The 24218-nt window shown below is 46.7% G+C and overlaps 1 protein-coding gene across 3 annotated transcripts in view; it reads left to right on the top strand.

The window, feature by feature from the left end:
• The first annotated feature begins 10549 nt into the window (after window positions 1-10549).
• LOC147747798 (flavin-containing monooxygenase 3-like) overlaps window positions 10550-24218 on the top strand; it is a 312200-nt gene continuing 298531 nt past the window's right edge. Inside the window, exon 1 of one of the 3 annotated variants that reach the window (XM_086955953.1) lies at window positions 10550-10788. The gene's annotated coding sequence lies outside the window, so the exon portion shown is untranslated. Of the gene's footprint in view, window positions 10789-12588; window positions 12665-20498; window positions 20749-24218 lie in introns of those variants that run through there. The other 2 variants (XM_086955970.1, XM_086955961.1) reach the window with 2 other exon arrangements.

Raw genomic sequence — 24218 nt, 5'->3', positions numbered from 1 at the left:
ATGCCACATAATTACACTGCACTCAATGCAACATACACTCCAAATACCACTAAGTGCCACATAATTACACTCCACTTAATTACACTGCACTCAATGCAACATACACTCCAAGTACCACTCAGTGCCACATAATTACACGCCACATAATTACACTGCACTCAATGCAACATACACTCCAAATCCCACTCAGTGCCACATAATTACACACCACATAATTACACAGCACTCAATGCAACATACACTCAGTGCCACATAATTATATGCTACATAATGACACTGCACTCAATGCAACATACACTCCAAACAATACCACTCAGTGCCATATAATTATATGCTAAATAATTACACTGCACTCAATGCAGCATACACTCCTGTGATGGTGGGTGTGTCGCGGGCCGGAAAATCAGGCAAGGAGGCCGGATGTAGTGGGCTATGCCGGGGTTTATTAAACACAATAGTCAAGAAACAGGAGAACTCCAGAATCCGTAGGATGGTCCGGGTCTTCCGTCAGGTCGGTACTGCTTCCGGTCTGGGTGTTTCTTCGAGCCGGGTCTGTCGTTGGGGAGATACCTCGGAGGGCAACAAGAGACAATAAAGGCACCGTTAGTCCGTACGAGGAATCGGCCTGTATGCCAATACCGACACCGGGATAGTGAGGGAATAAGAGAGAAGGGAGTCGTGAGGTAAGGGGATACCGCAACCAGGCGAGGGGAGGTCGAAGAATAGGGGAACAGCAAGGGTGTCCAAAGCGTGAGTGAGGGGGAGAAGGGTTTAATATGGTGAAGGTGCTTTATACAACTATACAGTGTCCTTTCTACATGCCACGTGACTAAGAGAGGGAAGGTCTATACACGATATATACACTGAGCACCTAGCGTACTCTGAGGGAGTTTACTGGTACTCACACGGTTCGCCGTAGCTCTCCAGTGAGCTACGGCCGCTCTTCAGCCACCTCCTCAGGGACTCCACCAATCCTCCGACCACTCGTCTTTTTCGGGGTTCTCCTCTTCTTCGACTCCTGCGCCAGTCCGAGTGTCCTACCACGATCCTCCGACGGCGTTCCTGCTGTTGTTGTCGGCTTTCACTGGTTCTGCCGCTGCCTCAGGGGTGGAACTTCCGGGGTCGGGACGAAGTGTTTCCTGTCGACGGCGGCCGCTGGTTGGCTCCTGCAATAGAGAGAGGGGCGGGGAACTTCGAGTCATGGTTACCGCTCCGGCAATGTTGTGGGCCACTGGAGGTCGGCTGAAAGGGCTTGTACTGGGCGCGCCAGATAGCGGTAAGTTTCTAGGGGGGTCCAGTCCTGGCGGGGGTGACAGCGGGACCGGATCACATCCCCTTCTCCTAGCTGTCCTTTTTGTACGGGTTGGGGAGGAGGGGTATTGAGATAAGAAGTCTGCATTGCCTTGTTCTGCTCCTTTCCTGTGTCGAGTAGAGAAGTGGAAGGGTTGGAGAGACAGGAACCAGCGGAGGACCCGGTTGTTATGACCTTTGTTCCGGGCCATACACTCCAAGGGGGCATGGTCTGTATAGATGGTAAAATCTCGGCCCTCCAGATAGTACCTAAGGCTTTCAACAGCCCATTTGATTGCTAGGGCTTCCTTCTCTACTACGGCATAGTTTTTTTTCTCTCGGGAATAGTTTCCGGCTGAGATATAGGATTGGTTTTTCGTTCCCTAGTTTGTCTTTTTGGGATAGGACCGCCCCAACCCCCGGTCAGAGGCATCTGTCTCCAGAATGAAAGGCAGGGAATAATCAGGGCTTACCAGGACAGGACTGGAGGTCAGAGCTCCCTTCAGGTCGGTGAATGCCTGCCATAAGAGTGGTGTGGGGTCTTTCAGGGCAAGCTCGGTGTGGGTGGCTTTCTTTAGGAGGTCCGTAAGAGGGGCTGCTCTCTGGGAAAAGTTGGGAACAAATCTCCTATAATAACCCAGGAGTCCGAGAAAAGCTCGGAGGTCTTTTTTTGTCTGTGGAAAGGGAAGGGTCTGGATAGCTTCGGTTTTGGTTTTCTGGGGTCTGCTCAGGCCTTCACCCAAAAGAAAACCGAGGTACTGGACGGTTTGTGCGGCAAGGGTGTTTTTGGCGGGGTTTATGGAGAAACCAAAAGAGCCTAGGGAAGAAACAACATTGTTTAAATGTACCAGGTGTTGTTTCCAGCTATCGCTGTAGATGACTATGTCGTCCAGATAGGCCCCTGCATATAGAGAGTGAGGACGGAGTACCTGATTCATGGCTCGCTGGAAGGTAGCGGGGGCCCCGTGGAACCCGAAAGGCATGACGATGAATTGAAATAACCCCTCAGGGGTAGAAAAGGCGGTCTTCTTTTTATCTTGGTCCCTGAGGGGGATCTGCCAGTAGCCCTTACAGAGGTCAAGGGTGGATATATATCTGGCCTTCCCTATTCTTTCGACCATTTCATCTACCCTAGGTAAGGGATAGGTGTCGAATTTGGACACCTTGTTAACCTCCCTAAAGTCTATACAAAAACTGACAGACCCGTCAGGTTTCAGCACAAGAACTATATGGGAGTTCCACTCGCTGACCGTAGGCTCTATGATCCCCATTTTTAGCATGTCCTCGATCTCCTTTTTTATAACTGCTCTTCGAGCTTCAGGGACTCGATAGGGTCGCAGTCTAACTACCTTCCCTGGTTCTGTTTCGATAGCATATTCGGTTACAGAGGTCCGACCTGGATAGGAGGAGAAGACCTCCTTCACGGGTGTCAGGGCTTCTCGGATTTCCCGGGTTTTTACCTTGGTCAAAGCAGGGTCTATGCAAGGGTCGAAAGGGAAGGAAGACGGCAGCTTCTACCCAGTCAGGACAGGACGGGGTCCTTCCCACTTTTTCAGGAGGTTTATGTGATATATCTGGGACGTGCCCCTTGTGGGGTCGAGTTCAACTTCATAGGTGACCGGGGTCACCTGTCGCCGGATGGCATAGGGCCCTTGCCACTGTCCCAGGAGCTTTTGGTCGGACGAGGGCATCATCAAGAGGACTAGGTCCCCGATGGCAAAAACCCGGGCTCTTGTGCCCTTATCATACTGTCGTTTTTGTATGTTTTGTGCTTTTTCCATGTTCTGTTTGACTATTTCACGTATCTCCGCTAGATGGGTCTTCAGGTTGTCCACGTACTCAGGTAAGGGACGGGTGCGGTCAGGTTCTGCCTCCCAGGCTTCCTGAGCCATGTCCAGCAGAGTACGGGGGGACGCCCATACAATAACTCATAGGGGGAGTAGCCTGTACTGCTCTGTGTTTTACATCGTATGGCAAAAAGGGCCAGGGGTAGAATTTCCTCCCACCGTTTGGCCTCTAGCCCTAACAGTTTCTTCAAGGTCTGTTTTAGGGTGGCGGTGTAGCGCTCGACCAATCCGTCGGTTTGCGGATGGTACGCCAACGTCCTAATTTGTTTTATGCCTAGCCGAGAGCAGACCTGTTTCAGCAGGGAAGAGACAAATGGCGTGCCCTGGTCAGTGAGGATCTCCCGGGGAAATCCTACCCGTGAAAACAGTGTTATAAGGGCTTTGGCTATATTCTGGGCTGTGGGTTGGCGTAAAGGAATGGCTTCAGGGAAGCGGGTGTCATAGTCCACAATGACAAATGCGTAGCGACATAGACTTCGGGAGGGTAGCAGGGGTCCTATAATGTCCATCCCTATCCTACTGAACGGGATGTCAATGAGGGGGAGTGGTTGTAGCAGTACCCTAGGTGGTCGATATCGGCTATGTTTTTGGCAGATGGCACATTCACGACAGTACGTTTTAATGCGCTGATAGACGCCGGGCCAATAGAACTTTTCAAGGACCGTCTGAGTGGTCTTTTCATCCCCAAAGTGACCTCCTAACAGGTGGCTGTGAGCTAAGAAGAGGACTTTGTCTTGGAAGGGACCTGGGATCAGTAATTTCGGGTTCTGGAGTGGCCCTCCCCTTCAATATAACAACCCCCTTTTCTTGAAGAAGTAGGGACCTACTTGCGTGGGGTGCTCGTTGTCTAGGGCCCTTCCCCAGGCTTCTTGTAGGAGCGGGTCCTCCTGTTGTGCTGCCGCTGACAGAAACGTGGATCACTGAGCACTCCAATTCCGACATGGTACTGGCTCTCCCCCCTGGCTTTCTCATCTTGTCTCAACCACGCCCCTTAGGTAGAGGAGGTGGTATTGCCATCATCCTCAGGGACCACCTCGCCTGCCGCATCAACAAGATGGCAACCCCGGAATCAGAGAGCTGTCTCTTCACTATTCAGCTAACCCCGACCAGCTCCCTGTCAGGCCTCTTAGTGTACCGGCCTCCCGGCCACTTCGCCCCCTTTGCAGCGTCCCTCTTGGAAATTGTTTCCTCTTCAGCCCACCTGACATCGAACTTCCTTATAACAGGCGACCTCAACATACACTTTGACGACCCTCTGGATACAGGAGCTGCCGACCTTATCTGTGACCTGGCTGCCCATGGCCTTCTACTTGCCAACACCGGTCCAACACATGTAAAAGGGCACCTTCTCGACCCAGTGTTCTCGAACATCCCCTCTCTCCAATTTATTAACTCCCAACCGCTCCCATGGACGGACCATTTTTTGGTCACATTCCACATTCCTGGGGCCATCAAGAAACCCCATAAAGCCTCCATCTTTACCAAAGATAGATCGTGGGCCAAACTCTCTGCGGTGGACTGGTCCATAGCTCTGGACTCCTCAACCCCGAGCCTTGTTGCGGACCCGTCCGAGGCTGATACCCAAGTTAGAGACTGGATCTCTTCCTCCCTCGATAGCATCATCCCCAAAAAAAATCGGGAGATCAAAGATAGGACAATGGGCCATGCCCTATGATACACCTCTGAACTCCGAGACCTCCGCAAAGAGTGCAAAAAGGCTGAGAGACTGTGGAGGAAAGACTGGCTCCACAGTAATAAAGACACCTACAACACAGCGGTAAGACGCTACAAATCGGCCATTAAACTAGCCAAGACTACATTCTACGATAACAGAATTAAAAATGCGGCCAATTCGGCCAAAGAATCTTTTCTGATTGCCAAGGAACTGCTCAACATCCCCTCAGCCCCCGCTGCTTCTCCCCCCCCCTCCGGATAGAAGCAAGGACTTAGCCGCATACTTCGATTCCAAAATCACGCGGATACTGGAGTCCCTCCCCCCGATCAGCCCCCTTATCCCGGCTGATATAGACGCCTGCTCCACCAGCCCGCGGCTGTCCTCCTTCAGAGGAGTCTCCCTCGATGAGGTCACCACCACGCTGGCCAAAATGAGAAGCGGATCCCCCATGGACCCGGCACCCGTCAGATTCTTAAAAACTGTGTCTCTCAGCACATCCCCCACCATCAGGGACCTTATTAACACATCTCTTGCCCACGGCGCAGTGCCTTCCACATGGAAGAGCGCAGTCGTCAAGGCCTTGCTGAAAAAGCCCCACCTGAACCCGGACGATATGGCCAACTATAGACCCATATCGCTCCTCCCCTGCATCAGCAAGATGGCTGAGAAATTAGTCAACGTGCAACTCTCCCAATTCCTTGAGACAAATAAAATCCTACGTCAGTCCCAAACCGGATTCCGGCCGGGTCAAGGCACAGACACTGCACTCCTCTCCGTCATCGAGGAGGCAATATGTATCCTGGATTCAGGAGGATCAGTGGCAGTGATCCTCCTGGACCTCAGTGCCGCCTTTGACACGGTGGATCACCGTGTCCTCCTCCATCGCCTGGCCAAGGCAGGAATTGTGGGCACCGCACATGCTTGGATCAAATCCTTCCTTTCCGGTCGCTCATTTCAGGTGTGGGACGGCAACTCCCGCTCAGACCCCCTCCCTCTCACATGTGGAGTGCCCCAGGGGTCCTCGCTTAGTCCCACCCTGTTTAATGTTTACATGGCCCCGTTGGAAGATGTTGTGACCCCCTACGGGATAAAAATAATCAATTATGCCGACGACACCCAACTCGTCGTCTCTCTTTCCCATCTGGACAATAACCCAGAAATCCTACTTAACTGCCTGCAAGATATACACACTTGGATGTGCGAATCCTCTCTGAAGCTGAACGGTACAAAAACAGAAATCATGCTTCTGGGCAATAAATGGTCCTCCATCCCTCCATCAGTTTGGCCGGATACCTTCGGTGATATCCCTACGCCTAAGACAGAAATCAAAACACTAGGTTTCTGGCTGGAGCAGGACCTCTCCTTGAAGACCCAGGCAGCCAAGACCGCGGGGACTTGCTTTGGCCTTCTCCGATCAATTCGCAAGATCCTCCCTCTCCTGCCCCCCCTGTCCAGGAAACTTCTAGTCCAAGGGCTTATACTAGCACAACTGGACTACGGCAACGCCGCGTACCTCGGCGCTCCTGAAACCACCTTGGCCAAACTCCAACGTGCACAAAACGCCACGGCGAGACTCATTCTGAGCCTTCCTCCCAGAGCCCCGACCAAACCGGCCCTTAAGTCTCTGCACTGGCTCCCTGTCCGCCAGCGAGTGGAGTTCAAGGCCCTGTGCACCACGCACAAACTCATCAATGGGGCTGGACCTGCCGCCCTCAAAGACATGATCACCCCATATAAAGCCCCCAGAAACCTTCGCTCTGACAGCGAACATCTGGCCATAGTTCCAAGATTTAAGAAGTCGCGCACCGGTGGCCGCCGCTTCTCGGTCAAGGCCTCTTCTAAATGGAACGCACTTCCTCGCATGCTGCGCCTCGAACCAAGTCACGCCCTCTTCCGTAATAAACTTAAAACCTTCCTCTTCCCCAAATAGTTCCTGGTCTCCCCGTCCTGGATTTCACAACCTTATAGCGCGGGGATGCCTTCGGGTCACCAGGCGCTCTATAAATCACAAAATAAATAATAAATAAATAAACTCTTGGTCGGTTTGCCAGGGATCTTCTTCAACGTTCGTGGGGTATGCGTAGGTATGGTTGTTCTTCTCCTTTCTTTTCTGACTTTTGGTTTTGCAGAGTTTTGGGTCGTTAGGCGCTGAAGGACTGTCCCTGGGAATAGGGGGCTTCTTTCCACCACTGGGCTAGGGAGTCAGTAGTGTCCTGAAGGAGATTAGGAAGTCCGGGGTAATCACTCCCCAAAATGGCTTGTTCGGGTAATGCCTGCACAAGACCGACCGTGAGGTTGGTTCCTGGGTCTCCGGGGTGTTGTACCCACACCTGAGTGGTGGGATACCGTTTAGTGTCCCCATGGACGCACTGGATGGCTACCATTCCTGTTGGAGGACTCTGAGGGAGAGCCAGGTCTTGTGGACGGAGGACGCTTTGGCGGCAACCCGTATCCGCGAGGGCAAGGACCTCCTGTCCGTCAATAGACACGGGACAATGGAACGGAGGGGGGGTAGCCCCCGGCGTGTGGCAGACGTAGTTTCGAACCAGGCCTATTTCCATCGGCACCTCCTTCTGGGGGCAGACTCGGGCTATATGTCCAAAGTTCCCACAATTGTAACACTGAGGTCCGGGGTTGGGAGGACGGTACAGGATCGGAGAGGGTAGGAGAGGAGCAGGTTCTGGTCTCCGGGGCAGCAGAGGGCGGGGATGACGGGGGCGGTGTTGTGATGAGGCCTATGGACGGGTTCCTCTTTACCACGTTGAAGGTCTTGAGCACGGCCATAAGTACAGGCTATTTCTACGGCCGTCTCCAGGTTGAGCCTGGTATGTTGTCGTACCCATCTCTGGGGAGCTGGATGCAGGGAGTTCAAGAACTGTTCAAGATAGATTTTCTCGAGGATATCATCTTTTGTGGAGGTTTCCGGTCTGAGCCACCTATTGGTGAGACCCTTGATTCGGAAGGAAAGGGCCCGAGTGTTTTCTTGGGGCCCTTCTTTAGCCTGCCTTAGCTTTATTCTGTATGTATCGTCGTCAACTTCCAGACGCTCCAAGATACATTTTTTTATGTCGGCATAGGGGTTGTTGCCCTGGATGTTGGCCTGTTGGTAGGAGGCCTGCAAGTCCCCAGTCAGAAGGGGACCCAGATATTGGCCCCATCGCTCTACAGGCCAATTAGCAGCCTGAGCTAACCTCTCGAAATTGGTAAAGAAGTACTCCGGGTCTTCCCCCGGAACATACTTCTGCAGAACAACGGAGGGGAGCGAGGCCATAGGTCTTGGTTGTCCTAGGGCGTCGGTCAATTTGCCCATAGCCTGTTCATGCACAGTTCCTTGGCCCTTGAGAACATCGTGCAGCTGACCCCTGTCATCCTCCGCAGTTTTTAGGAATTGTTCCATAAGTTTCCCCAGTTGCTCCTGGGACTCGGCCATTCTTTTCATGACGGCCTCCATGCTTCCAGCTGATCCCACTTCTGACACCAGATGTGATGGTGGGTGTGTCGCGGGCCAGAAAATCAGGCAAGGAGGCCGGATGTAGTGGGCTATGCCGGGGTTTATTAAACACAATAGTCAAGAAACAGGAGAACTCCAGAATCCGTAGGATGGTCCGGGTCTTCCGTCAGGTCGGTACTGCCTCCGGTCTGGGTGTTTCTTCGAGCCGGGTCTGTCGTTGGGGAGATACCTCGGAGGGCAGCAAAAGACAATAAAGGCACCGTTAGTCCGCACGAGGAATCGGCCCGTATGCCAACACCGACACCGGGATAGTGAGGGAATGAGAGAGAAGGGACTCTTGAGGTAAGGGGATACCGCAACCAGGCGAGGGGAGGTCGAAGAATAGGGGAACAGCAAGGGTGTCCGAAGCGTGAGTGAGGGGGAGAAGGGTTTAATATGGTGAAGGTGCTTTATACAACTATACAGTGTCCTTTCTACGTGCCACGTGACTAAGAGAGGGAAGGTCTATACACGATATATACACTGAGCACCTAGCGTACTCTGTGGGAGTTTACTGGTACTCACACGGTTCGCCGTAGCTCTCCAGTGAGCTACGGCCGCTCTTCAGCCACCTCCTCAGGGACTCCACCAATCCTCCGACCACTCGTCTTCTTCGGGGTTCTCCTCTTCTTCGACTCCTGCACCAGTCCGAGTGTCCTGCCACGATCCTCCGACGGCGTTCTGGCTGTTGTTGTCGGCTTTCACTGGTTCTGCCTCTGCCTCAGGGGTGGAACTTCCGAGGTCGGGACAAAGTGCTTCCTGTCGACGGCGGCCGCTGGTCGGCTCCTGCAATAGAGAGAGGGGCGGGGAACTTCGAGTCACGGTTACCGCTTCGGCAATGTTGCGGGTCACTGGAGGTCGGCTGAAAGGGCTTGTACTGGGCGCGCCAGATAGCGGTAAGTTTCTAGGGGGGTCCAGTCCTGGCGGGGGTGACAGCGGGACCGGATCACAACTCCAAATACCACTCAGTTCCACATAATTACATGCCACAAAATTACACTCTACTGAATACAACATACACTCCCCATATTACCACTCAGTGCCATATAATTACACACCTCATACTTACACTCTACTCAATGCAACATAGATACAGTTTATCTATCTGTCTATCTATCTATGGCGCTCACTCTATCTGTCTATCTATCGCACTCACTCTATCTATCGCCATCACTCTATCTATCTATCGATCGCCCTCACTCTATCTATCTATCGATCGCCCTCACTCACTCTATCTATCTATCGCACTCACTCTATCGCATCACCACAGCATCACTCAGGGGCACCACAACATCACTATGCGCTACCACAGCATCACTGTATGCCACAGCATTACTTGTCGCCACCACAACATCACTCAGCGCTACCACAGCATCAATCTGTGCAACCATTCAACAACAACTGGTTCAAATATGTTCTCTCAATGTTTCAAGCTTTATTACAAATATCACAAAAAGATGTAAATATTTCACTTCTGTTCTTGGTTTTTCATCACAATAAAATACAATGAACATAATCTTCACGAAAGTTATTTTCAAAAGCTATTGCCATTATAAATTACAGTAACTTTTATTTAAGTATTAATTATTAAAAAAATAAAAGCCATTTTTATTTGCAATATCAATACATCTAAGTCACATAAATACAACACATATTGCATTACAAATGCTATAGGTGTCATATTTGCGAAAGTTAAACTATTGGCATTGTAAATGACAAAGCTATTAATTTTGCTATGTTCAAAACCAACACATAAATACAAAATTTGTCATTTACAATACCAATAGCTCAAACTTTCCTAATGCGAGACCTATTGCATTGCAAATGCTTGTTAGAACTATTGATAGTGAGGCCCGGCAGGAACCGGCCCACTGGGTTACCCCAATCCAGGTAACACCGCACTCCCAAATCAGAAGAGGTGGCGCAATAGAGGTGGACTTCCCTGCGGCAGAGGGAGGGCGAAACGTGGAGGGTACCCTGGCAAGAGGAGTTTAGAGCATTGGTGTAAAAATAGCCCCGGTGCGGGGGGCTTGAGAGCTCCTGACTGGGTTAGGAGCGTTGGGGGGCCCCTTCCATGTGCCTTACAGGGGAGCTCAAGTTTCGTGATGCCACTGAGCAGTGGCTCTGAAAGAGGCCGAGCTAGTCGCCGCGCGCCTGACTGGATATTTTCGCGCCCCTCCCCGTTTGGCACTGGTACAGCTACACCAGTCCATGACTGCGCTTCTGTGCTGCAGGGAAAAGGCTCTGTCTGGAGCAGGCTCGTGCCCCCTGCTGTGCCAGATAAGCACACTGCAACCGGCTCCTGAAGGGTTAAGGGAAACGCCTACTACCACCCTCGGATCATACAAAAAAAAGGGATTTTTAATTTACTATATAATAAAGTTGCCTTTTTTCTTTCTAACCACTTGCACAACAGCAGACAAACATACCTCGTGGAGACAGGAGGGGCCCTGGAGTGAAGGTCTTTATAAAAGAGAAAAGCCGAGGTGAGTGGGTGCCAACTGTGCACATACATATACTGTTGTTCAGTTAATGGCGTAGAGCGCGAACCGGGAACATGGTGGTGTCAGAGCGCTATACATCAGCGGAGAGACGTCAGTGTTTGCCCTCACCGCGTAGTACTCTACAGAAAACGCCTGCTTTGCTAAATGACAAAAATGTATGCTTTATAAACATATCTCCTTACTAGTACCGCTCTCCAGCGCTCATTCGGGAACCAAAACGCATTAAACTAGAGCGAGTATGACCAGGATCACACAATTCGGTGACGTGTTCACACTGAGCTCCCCGATTTCCATCATTAAAACCCCGTAACGGAAAAGCGAAAAGTTTCCTAACTACAGTAAACCTAGAAGAACGTGTTGATGTTATTAAAAATATTTATCACTTCGTACTACGAATTCTTAGTAAAATGAAGGGAGGCGGGTGGGTGGTGGTGGTGTGTGTGTGTGGGGGGGGGGGGGGGGGGGGGTAATTCTGTAACTGTTGTTCTGATTGCCATACAATGACAAACACAATCTCACAGCATGAATACCGTTCGTTTAACAGGGTGCCCGAAGGTTCGACCGTTAGACCGACCCCTCCAGGGGGTGTTTCGGAGGAAGAGTTTAATTCTTCAATTATGATTTTTTTAATGCGGGACACGCGGTTTTACTATGGGTTTCTCTAATAGATTAGCGCAGAACCATTAGGTTTTACAGCTGTTTCTGAAGATAGTACTTCAGGTTGTGTGCAATGGATATGCAGTACCGAGGAGCGTTATTTCTTTGCAGCACCAAATCATGTAACCAAATTAAGTAAAATCCGGCCACTGGGCCACGTACCGGAGGGCCATATATTATTATTTACTCAAGCGAAATATATTTCAAATTCACAAATTATTTATTATGCAATTTTTATGAGCTATGGTAAACGCATTTGTTTTCGTTATGCCTACAGGAGAGTGGTTCAGGCAGAACATGTCTTTCCAGAGGTCAAAGGTGTGACTAAAAAGAACATGTTCTGTAAGTAGTTTGTTGACTTTGACCTACAGATAATGACATATAAAATAATACACCTCTTAAATAGAAATTAAATACAAGTTAAAATAATCAGTGGGCTATGCACTATTTTACATAAATAAACTTCTATTTCTTAATGTGATTTTTTTTAATTTTTTTTATTTTGAGAGTTTTATATTGCGCTGGCTAGACCCAGGAGGTATCAGAGCGCTTTACATGAGAAGCTAATATGAGGCAAACAATGGCATACACGAAGATAAAAAGAAAGTGATACAACATGTAACGTAAAAACAAATCACGAATACATAGATGTGGAAAAAGCTATACACCACCAGTAATTAGGAAGATGATGTTGGAAGAAGGACAAATAGTTACCAAACAAAAATAACATGATGATTTGGAGAGACAGGTGCATGTCACAGGTTAGGACCCTCAATATTAAGTTGGCCAAACATGTTATACAAGTAGATAAAAGAATAGTGGAAACAATCTGTGAGATATACACATACAATAGATTAATGGGTGAAGGAGCTGTACAATTAAATAGTTTGTAGGAGGATGTATAGGAAAAGGATACTATTACTGACAATAAGTAAAAAGGTGAGATTGGAGATTAAGTGCATTTCCCAAGTTATGATCCCCAGTAATAATTCAGGAGGTGAATTTTTAGGTCGTTTTCGAAGCTGATGTAGGAGGGGTTACAGCGCAGGCTTTTGGGGAGGGCATTCTAGATGATAGGAGCATTACCGGAGAAGGAGCGTGATTGTGTGGATTTCTTTTTATGCAGTGGTGGGATAAGAAGGAGGGTGTTGGTGCTTCTCAGAGGTCGTGTGGAGCCTGCTATGAGGAGTTTCTTGGAGAGGTACTCTGGAGTGTTTTGGTGGAGGACTTTATGAGTAATGCAAGCAGTTTTTTAGGCTGATCTAAATTCAATAGAGAGCCATTTAAGAGATTTGAGAGCTGGGGAGATATGGTCGAAACGTTTGCAGTCATTGATGAGCCTGGCTGCAAGGTTGAGCACAGCTTTGATTGGAGCAAGGTGGACCTTGGGGATTCCGTTGAGGATGGCGTTACAATAATCTATACGTGAAAGGACAAGTGATTGAACTACAAGTTTAAAGTCATCGGTAGGTATAAAAGGTTTGATTTTTTTGAGGTGCCGGAGAGTGCAGAGGGCTCCTTTAGCTGAGTTTTTGATGTGGACATTAAGGGTTAGTGTGTTGTCGATAGAGATACCAAGAGATTTGACGGAGTTGGACAGGGTGAGTGAGCAGTTGAGTGCGTTGTGGTCAGATATCCAGGACTGAACGGGAAGAGGGTTATTTTTAGGAGAGTAGAGAATGATTTCGGTTTTGTTAGGGTTACGTTTTAGATGATTGGAATGGAACCAGGTTTGGATCTTGGTGAGGGTGTTGTTCAGGTGAAGGATGTCAGTGTGATTTTTAATCTTGTAATAAATTGGTGTGTCATCGGCGTAGAGGTGGTAGTTAATGCCTGCTTGTTTAAGAATGACAGTGAGGGGTTCCATAAAGAGGTTAAAGAGGGAGGTAGATAGAATAGATCCTTGGGGGACTCCAAGGGAGACAGGGGGGTTACAGAGACAGTTTTGGATTTTGATTTGCTTAGTTCGATGTTGTAGGTAGGAGGCAGTGCCATTAAGGCCAAAGCGGTCTTAAGCACTTAAGGCAGAATGGTTGACTGTATCGAACGCAGCAGAGAGATCAAGAAGGATGAGAAGACAGGTCTCGCCATTATCAAGTGTGTGGTGGATTTCATCAATGACATTGAGCATTGCTGTTTTGGTGATGCAGCCTTTCCTGAAACCTGATTGAAAGGGGTCGAGTAGGTTGACATTTTCAATATGTTTATCTAGTTATAGGACGCATTTTTCCAGGACCTTTGAGAGAAGGGGAAGTTAGTGATGGGGCGGAGGTTGTTTAGGTCGTTGGGGTCAGCTTTGGGATTCTTGATTATGGGAGAGATTTGTCCAAGTTGAAGGCAGGTGGGGACACAGCCAGTGGAGAGAGATGTGTTGATGATTGTAGTCCAGTATGGAGCGATGATATGTTTAAGGGCTAGGACAAGGTTAGATCGTAAGGGGTCTTCTGTGTGTATCCAGAGAGCCACAGAATTGAGGGGGACTGCACCAAGAGTCAGGGCTTTAAGTGGGATGAAAAACTGAGGGGTCTCTCAAAGGGGCGTGGGCAATGTAAATAGGGCGTGGCTTAAAAACACGTAAGCTAAAAATCTGTGCTCAGCATAGTGTGCTGCCCGAATTGTATTTTGCTGTTTCTGTCATTGCATCCAGATATATGATACAACAAGTAACATCATAACTACAAGAAGTCAGGACTATTGACTTTGTCAAGGGTAGTTAGTTGCATAAGATAAATAGGCAGAAACTATGGCTTGTATATAAAATTGAAAAAGCTTCCACTTAAAGTCCTGGTGACACCATGACAATTTTGCTGCTCCTCAGTTTCAAAAAGAGAAGGGAAATCCAGAGAGAAAATGACGCTCTTTAAAGGATTTCCCTTCCCCATCAACGCTCACCTTGCATAACGTCATGCAGTAACTTCTCCACGAGTGAGGAGTGAGCAGTGTGAGCATGCGCACATCGATGTGCCTGCTGTCACGGCAGTTCGGAAAAAAACAGACTGCCTATGCCATGGCTCAAAACAGAGCCGGATAGAGACCCGTTTCGAGGCCCCCTTTAAAAAACTACTTAAGTTAAAGTCAAAAATCAGCTTTGCTCGATTTTTGTTGTAAAATCATAAAAGCACATATAAAAAGCATTCGATTAAAATGTTAAAATCAGTTAAAAAATTTCCATCACATTCATGTTACATAACATATATTGGGAGAACAAATCATATACCACAACAAACAGGATCTCATCCCCATTTCGAAATGTATAGAGGGATCGTTTTAGTGCAAAAGATAAGAGGAAAATGCCCAAAAATGCAATAACCACATTTGAAAAATACACATATCACAAAGTTTTCCTCAAAGAAATGACAATCCTTAGATAAGAGGTGACTGATTTCATCACTAAAAGTGATTCTAATGTTTTCAATCTAGAGAAAGCGGCAATTCACCCTCTAATGCCCCAGGTCTTTAGTATTGGTATCAAAAACTTTTTCCTGGGGATAACATAAAATTTACAAAAGAAAATACAGTGAATGTTAGTCTGCGATGAGAGTTCATTACAGGGGCATTTCACTAGGCGAGGAGACCAATCCTTACATTTAGGAAATGTCACTAAGCGAAAGAAAGTGTCCACGCGCAACCTGGTCAACAACATCCTCGAATATGGGCTAGGCTCTAACAATAAATAGGGTTGTATACCAGCTTGGGTGATCAGCAGCTGATAGGCCATAGCAGATTGCTTATGTTTTTCTTTATGCCACCTTTTCTTAGCTAGGTGTTCCATAATATATCTTTTAAGAGTTTTTTTCGAGATTTTTTCTAAACAGGATGGATTGTCAAAGTATTCTTTATGGCCCAACTCAGCTGACATATCCTTGATGTAGTTGAGCCATTTAATTTTTGTTACCCTGTCTAGAGATAGACAGTCTCGCACAACATCTCTATTTAGCGATGTTTCAGTGGTCACCCAGATTTTATGCCATAGAAGAAGTGGGGACGATTTAATGATATCTTCTATATAATTTAAGCCCACTTCCCCATGGCAAAAATAGGTGGACATTGAGTTTGGTACCGCCAGTAGATAGCGAATTAATTTATTTTCAGTATATTGAATCTGATCTGTTTTGGCCATTCCCCATAGACCAGCCCCATATGTACCAGAGAGAACACACTTAGCTTTATAAATCTGTATAAGCTCCCGCACTGGTCTCCCGCCTAATTTTCTTGAAAAATTAAATCAATCAAGGAGCCGTTTGCCCTTCTAAGGGCCAATCTTCTTGTACAGACAGCCTCTTTCCAAGTGCCTCTGCTATCAAATGTAACTCCTAAATAGGAGAAACAGCTAGTATTTTCAATCCTTTTGGTTCCCAGATAGATGGCTCTACTTGTTTTCTTCAGAGTACTACAAGTCATAGAGTACGTTTTTGCGACATGTACTATTAAGCCGCGGGCACCCATGTATTTAGAAAATTCAGTAACTGCCCTCTGTAGGCCGACAACGGTGCGAGAAATAAGGCAGCGTCGTCGGCATAGAGGAGGATGGGAATGGACTCCCCCCCCCACAGCCGGGTAGTCAAACTAAAACTTCCTAAGGTGAAGGCCCACCGAGTTAATATATAGTATAAATAGGAAGGGTGCAAGGATGCACCCTTGCCTCACACCTCTTTTGATGTTAAATTTGTCCGAGCACAAACCCCCCGCCCCATAGCTTACTCTAGCACCTGCGTCTCTGTACAACTCCCTTATAAATGTCAGAATCCGCTGGTCCACACCCATGTCAAATAGAATGCTCCACAGCATCGCATGGTCAACACAATCGAACGGGGAACTCAAGTCCACGAATGTTATGTACAGGCTTTCCTTCTTAGCCTCAGTGTATTTTGCAGTTAAGAGTGCTAAATTCAAGCCTTGTTTGATTGTGCCCTTCCCAGAACAGAAGCCACATTGCAAGTCCGTGATAATATCCCTTTCCTCAGCCCATTCATGAAGCCTATTAAGGATTATCCTTCCCGCTACCTTCATTAGGGCATCCAGAAGGGAGATAGGACGATAGCAAGCGGGGTTATTTCTATCTCCCTTTTTGAACATGGGTATTACCACTGCCTCTGACCAAGTTGGAATGAAGCCAACTCCATTTGCATGGTTTAAGACGTTAGTGATCAGCGGGGACCAGAGAGGTAGCACAGATTTGTACAAATCAATTGGGACCCCATCCGGTCAAGGAGCTTTCCCTCCAGGACTTTCCTCGATTGCCTTGACGACTTCTGCATGTTCAAATGAAATCTCCAGGGGGAACATTTCTGCTCCTTCTGACTCTAGCTGTAACATCGATTGGTTAGTGCTAGAAGTAGTTAACCCGGGTTGGTTATTATATAGATTAGTGAAGTACTCAACCCAGGAGTCACCAGAAATAGCCATATCAATAGAATCCCTTTCTTTGTCCTTTAAAAACGGGGCATTCACCGCTCTCCAGAACGCTATGTTGTCGTTTGCTAAGCATGCGTCATGGAGATTTTGCCAAAGTGCCACTTTTAACTCTTTTTTTCTTCTATCGATGGCTACCCGGTAAGCTCTTCAATTGCGTCTTACACGTTCGATAAATCTAGGGTCTTCCTGTAAGGCAGATTTCAAATTTCGATGTAACCTACTGCAGTTTTTATCGAACCAACCCTTGTGTTTCTTAGTCTGGATTTTGTATTGTCTAGACAGATCTTTTTTTATCTCATTTGTGATCTTACCAAATGCGTCAAGTACATGCCAATTTCCCACAGTTGTTGAAAGGCAGATAAGTAGTTGGTCATACATTTTCGTAACTAGTTTTTGAATAAACAGGCTAGGAACTACCTTAGCCCATCTAATGGTGTAACCATTTGTGCTAGCTAAACTGATGGGAGTGGAATATGAAGTTTTAGTAGTTGCTTCCCGGCCCACTATATTCAATTGAAAGGAGATAGGATAGTGATCACTCATGGCAACATTGAGTGTCTTCCAGGATACCACAAGTGATTGATATCTGGACGATAGAAAAGTAAAGTCGATTAGCGTATTGGCCCCTCTACCAAAAAAAGTCGGCTTAAAGCTCTCTTCTGGTGAGCAGCATTCATTGATAAAGCGCAGGTCAAACTCATATATTAGTGCATTGAGCAAATCCCCTAGCTTAGAGTGGACAAAGTGTGTTAGAGGTTCCTCTCTCTTACCCATCAGAGGGCACATACCTGTGGCGTGTGAAGTACAGAGGGAACAATTAAAGTCACCCATACATAATAGTAATAAGTCCCCCTCTCTTGAATTTTCTAACTCTCTAAGTGAGTTTCTGAAGTTTGTAATAAGTTCCTCCCAAGTAGAGGGGTGAGCATTGTTGTAAAAATGTATAATTGCCCCTCTATACTGGCCAGGCCAACTCACTGCCAATAATGGTAGCAGTCTGCTGATATAAAGTTATGAACTATTATGTCTGAGGTGGTTGCAATGTAGGTGCATAGGCCCCCTTTATTTCTTTCACGGTAGGTAGCAATGGCCGGAGTATTAAAAGTTTGGTAGCCCAGTAAATTAAACTCTCTCACCAACCAAGTTTCTTGAAAGCACATGATTTTATATTGTTTTACCAGATCTAACCAATCAGGAAGGTCCATTTCGTCCTTTAGCCTTGCTAGGTTCCAGGACAGGAACCGATAACCTACATTGGTTTGGTTATTACTGGTGGAAATCTTCCCTATGTTCCGCAAGGCATCGAATACTCCTGCTTCCTCATTTACGGGTAAAATGACACCAGACACAAATTGAGCGTGAACCACCTCACATTCTTTTGTCCCACTTGGGCATCAATCTACTCCCTCCATTCCCTCAAGTGGGGCGAACCTATTAAGGGTGGTAACACTGAAGGTAGAACCTTGCATACTCCGGTTGGACTGATAGAGGGGTCTGTAATTTGTCCCTATTAAGGCACATGGGTAAAAATAACTTAAGTCCCATATCCCTCAGGAAACCAGTCTCTGATGTAATTAGTTGCCCTGCGGTCTCTAAAATTAATGATAATACAGTCCCCCTGTATGTCCTTTGGCCTCCTTCCTACCCACCCTAATCTTCTGAGAAGCAATATCTCGCCATCGATTTCGGGTGGTAGGGGCCTGTTTTTGCTTAGCCAGTGTATTACCTTGTTTTTCAGGTCCTGATGGGCCTCATATTTCCCTGGCGGCAGTTCCGGTACACCGGTGAGTACAATTACATAAGGTTCTGCCTGCGGCGGAAGGTCAATATGCTGATCAAGTCGTGGTGGGTTATGCCCTATGTGAGATGGATTTGGATTTTTAATCTGTTCACAACCTTGGTTACTTTTTAACCCTCTATCACCTGTTACCGCCTTTTTTCGTTGGTCACTGGCTGGGTAGAGGAGGTGACATTTCTATTGGTAAGCAAGGGTTCGGGGTTTTGCAGAGAATGCAGTTTGACCATTTCTGGCGTTGGGTCAACAGGTAAATGTTTGTTATTATTAGCTACTGTTTTAAGTAGTTCTGAGTTCGCTAAATTTACCTCGTGAAGAGAACCCAGTTGCTCCGCCAGCCTTTTAACCCTCTCAACAAGTGGTATAACCAGGGATTTAATCAGTTTCTCTAAGTCACTCATTAGATCTTGTGTACAGAATGTTTTAGTACATGAGTTACACTGCTCACATTTACTTTCTGCTGGGGCTTTAATGTTGGGTGGGTTTGTTACTAATTTAGCTGATTTGGTGGTTCTACCCTTGCGTCTGATTCCCCCAGCATTCCTTTTAGATGGTAGACCTGCTCCAGAGGTGTTAGTTAGTGCATGTGTTTCCCCTTTGTTAGTAGGGTCAATGGCTACTAGACTTATCTGTTCGACTGAGGAAATCTCAGTTTGTGAACAGGAGCTAATATCCACCTGATTAGATAACCTGCTTCGCGTTGGTGTTTCTGGCAGATCTTGAAGCTGTAATGGTTTGCCAATATCAGAGGAGCAATCCAAGGCCAAAACCCAATCAGGAGGAGTATTTACTGACTGAATATGGCCCAGGGAGGAGCGTTTCTTCTGCAGTTCAGAAGATAAGCGCCGCTCGGTAAGAACAATTTCGCACTCTAAGACCGACGCCGCCCTCGTGATAAATTGGTCTAGTGTTCCCTGTACGGACCCACCCACAAGGGATTTCCTGGCCAATATTGGCAGAGTGTCCATGATGGATGTTGTGAATAAAAAGGCGCGTACAGGTATACCCTAAAGACAGAGAGACTATATTAAAAGTAAAAAGAAAATGAAATAGGGAAAAAAATAAAAAAGTCTTACTAATATGTCCAGTAAGTCCGGGGATTTATGGGAGATCAACCAAAAGGGGTGGCATTGCACACAATTACATTTCTTACAGGCAGCAAGCACCCTGGTGTAAAGACGAACAGTTCAAGTAGTAGATGCTAAATTATCCTTTAATAAACATAAACAAAAGAGCAATACACCACACTACTATAAAACTGTAACACTTGGCAATAAAGCTTCTTTCCTGTTTAGCTGTCTTTTCCTCCCTCAGCTTCACAGAACAAGAGATTCTCTCCGAGGTCGTGAGTCGAGGCTAAACTCGGGTAGACACCTTTCCTGTTTAGCTGTCTGTCCCTCCCTCAGCTTCACAGAATAAGAGATTCTCTCTCAGGTCATGAGTCGAGCCTAGACTCGGGTAGACACCGTCTACCCACTATTTTCAGAGAGTAGACATCGCTGCTTTCTGCAGAATGCCTTGTTCCTTTACTGCTTCTCCTGGAATTCACAGAAATATGCTGAGCAAGAGCCCCCCACGCCTAGAGGAGGGGCTCCCTTAGTTGCGCCATGGGACGGAACATCCCACTGGGGGCTGGATTGAGGAGGGGTACAGCCTAGTTTATGTTGCGGTTTCAGGAGTAATCAAGGAGAAACAAAACCATATTTTATCAGTTTAAGTATTTAAGGCAGTGCCTCGAGGGGGAACGTCCTCTTTGTCTCCCTGGAACGCACAGCACAGAGCGATGGAAAACCCCCCACCTACCCGGCATTGAAGTAAAGCGGAGCTGTGGAGCTCGGACAGTTAACAACGAAGGCGCATGCTCAACAAAGGAGGTTGAGTGACTGGATGGGCCCCAGGGCGGGGTAGGATTGAAGTGTGCAGTGGATTGGCGGTAAAAAAGGGACCGGCCTGCTGGTCATCCTCAACTCTACTGCCCTAACACATCACTTAAGGACTGAGATGAATCTTGGGGAGGCTGCCTGTGCTCAGGTACCTCGGAGGGCTGGTGCGCTATGCGGAGCCCTGGACTTCAAGTAAGGCAACTGTTTGTTGTAGCACGCTGTGGCCTGCCGGCACAATGTGTGCAGCAGAGGGTTCAAGGCTATGAACAACTTAAGGCTATGCTCACCTGTGATGACAATTCTAATTTCTTGATGTCTTTGATATGTGTATGCTGGAAGGTTTTCAAATTGTTCAGGTACCTCTGATGGCTGGTGCGTTATGCAGTGCCCTGGTCAGGTAATGCAACTGTTTGCTGTAGCACATTGTGGCCTGCCGGCATAATGTGTGAAGCATGTATATTTGTATGTATCCAAGTATGATACTTATACCCACATAGTGGTTATGTTGAATTATCCTGTTTGATGTGAATACAATCTATGCCTTAGACAATATAACTGCATTATGTGACTTCATGGGCCTTGCAGGGGTGTGGGTTGAGATGAATGTTGACAGTGGTGGAGAGTGTCACATTGTGCGCGCACTATGAACTTGTTCCGGTGTAATTTTCTGCCACTGGGACACTTCAGCAGTGCCTGCATGTTTTCTGAATTTGTTCAGAGCAGCAACGTGCAGGCAGGGAAGGGGGTTATCAGATTCCAGTTTCACCCATAACAAAAGCTGAAGTTAAGGGGTCAACAGGCCTCTTTATGTTGGAGTATCCTGGCCGAGAGCTATCGGGAGCCTCACACCTAGATGCAATGGAGGGGAATCAAAGGCTCACATCTAATCACTTCATAGGTACTGAAGAGAGAAACGCTTTTGACTTTGCTCACTCCCGTATATAAGAGATATGCATACATGTAAGAATGTCAGTTGTGTTGGTCACCACAGTAATTTCACAAATAACAATTTAAATACCACTATTTTGTTGTATTTCTTTTATAGCGCTTTAGCACTACATTAGTGCTAAAGCACTATAAAAGAAATAAAACAAAATAGAGATATTCAAATTGTTACTTGTGTATGTGTGATATAAAGCTCTCTGACACCCTGCATTGCATTGGGTTGAGTAGTGCCACTACTCATCCCAATGCAAGGTGTCAGGGCACTTTACATCAGACGCACAGAATATATATTGACATTAAATTGTGTGTGTACATCAATATAAAGGACATGTTACATAAGACAGTGAGGGTTACAAGGTGTAGGTGCTATATTAGAAGGATTACAATTTAAGGATTGAAAATCCAAAAGGATTTCTGGGCCTCATTACAATGGCAGTATGACTGCCAGGCCGTCGGTGGCGGTTCCACCGCCATCGGACCATGCAATACCGCCAGTTGCATTAGGATGGCGGGCAGATGGGTGGCGGGCAGAGAGACTGTCCAACACAAAGCTGATGGGCTCAAGGAGCCATTCTGACTATCGGACGGACTGTAATCCCTACAATGGTGGGGGAGCCTGCTCACAAGAAGGAAAAGGTATCCCCTAATTAATTTAAGGTCCAAGAGGAGGGGGAAACAGCAAATATTTTAAAAAAAGAGCCTCAAAACTGACCTATATTTCTCTATCAAGTGGCTTCCTATGGCTCATTTCTAACACAAATCCTCAATATCAGCGTCATACACCAAAGTTGCTTCAAAAAGTATTTTATAATTTTACCACTATTCATTGTTTATAAAAAAGTTTTCATTGTCTACACATACATATAATAATTAGACAAATAGACAGACAGCTACCAAGGTGCCAGCAATACCTCTTAACATTTTAGTGTGCAGTGATTCTCCAGCATTTTAGACAAATAATATGAGCCTTTGAACAGTGGATTAGCACTTGAACAGAAGATTAGATTGACATTACTCCTGATTCTAACAATTTCTTCGTCTATGGCAGAATAAAAGGCCAGGTAACCAACATTACAAATGTAAACGCACAATACATGTGATAGATACACAAATAACCCCACACTTAACAATCAACACTTCATTCTCACCTATCAAACCATCTCACTCACACTAACACTCATACACAGAAAAGATTCAATCATATCGGGGAGCCTGTCCAAGTTAACAGAGATAGACTATCTCATTCTTTGTGATACAAATGTCACCCATCAGTGTGCTCTGGTGTATATGTCTCTGAGAGAACTGCCCACATTATGGTAATGGTCAACGCACGTTTTGGTGGTTCTTGATTTAAACCACCTTCATCAGAACCAAAATAGAATCAACCAAATCTCAAGAAAAATGGACTGGGGTTATCAGAAGGTCTATAGATTTCTTTGAGTAAGGCCGTAATTCCTTTTACTTGGCAGAACAAGGCCACAAGACCATAGAGGGCCCTGTAAATGACATGCTGGTCCATTCCTATTTGTGATAAAGATTATGACGTGGACTACAGCAATTGTCCAAAGTTATAAGTGTCTTCCTTCTGAGTACCCTGCATAGGTTACTTGAGCATCGTATATCCGAGCATGTAGTGGCCCGATATGCGTCTTAGATCCAGCTCACACTGCAGTTCTTTTACAAATACGTAGGGGAGCCTGCTCTCGCACTGCCGTAGTGAGTACAATGTCAGTTTCCAATGGCCTTTTCATGTTGGTTAACCCGCCATAAAAAGGCAGGCCGAAAGTTGCTTGGGGGCCCATAGTGGGCCCCTTTTCTCCCTGGACCTCCTCCATGAGCCCTGGGGGCACATATGGTGCCCCCTAAACATCCCTGCACCATATGGCAGGCACCACAGGGTGCCTGCTACATAGTGCAGGGATGTTTGAAATGTGTTTTTTTAATTGCGACGTTTGCTGTGGCCCGCAGCACACGCCACAATACAAAGATACACATTGAAACCGCCTTGAAGGCGGTCGCATCCTAATGCCAATAGCGGCGCCGCCAACAGTTAGTCGGACTGTCTCATTCCCCCATCATAGAGGCCCTCTGTCTCAAAATCAGTAACCCACTTACCCATTTAAATAACATAAAATTCTGTGTGTTACATAATGTGCTTTGTAGGAGACATAGTAACCCTCTACGTTACTTTGATTCAAAACTAGGATTAGACAAAACACAGATCTCTCCAGAAAATATGTTATCCTCTAGAGTTATTTTTCCATTATTATTTTTCTCTGAAATTTAGCTGGCACACAAAGATCTCTGAAGCAGGTGCGTCAACCCGATAAGATATTTTAAAATGCAGACATTGCAACCTATTAAGCAGAACAGATTTACTGCCACGTTTCTCCTTATTGCCAATTTCTTTGTGGCAAGTTAAAAAAAATACACGTATGTGTTGAGGCGCAGTTTTAGCATCGGTCTACTTCATTTCTCTGGCACAACCCTAATGCAAAATCTAATTTGTTAAATATTGTATTGCACTCAAATGTACTCATGATAGCCCTGCTAAACATATCTGAGGTTTTAAGATCTGATGTCACTTCCCGTGAGGTCATCGGTTGGTATCATTCTCAGACAGCGCAGAGCTGCCCAGAATGAAGTGTGACTGAAGCACTTAAAAATCAGCTTTGTCAAGCACATTTTCACACTAATCCGCCTCCATTATTCACCTG

The sequence above is a fragment of the Lissotriton vulgaris genome, chromosome 1_1 (genome assembly GCF_964263255.1).
Source record: "Lissotriton vulgaris chromosome 1_1, aLisVul1.2, whole genome shotgun sequence".
Lineage (NCBI taxonomy): Eukaryota > Metazoa > Chordata > Amphibia > Caudata > Salamandridae > Lissotriton > Lissotriton vulgaris.
The sequence above is the reverse complement of the archived record's forward strand: the minus strand, read 5'-3'. Positions and strand labels throughout refer to the sequence as shown.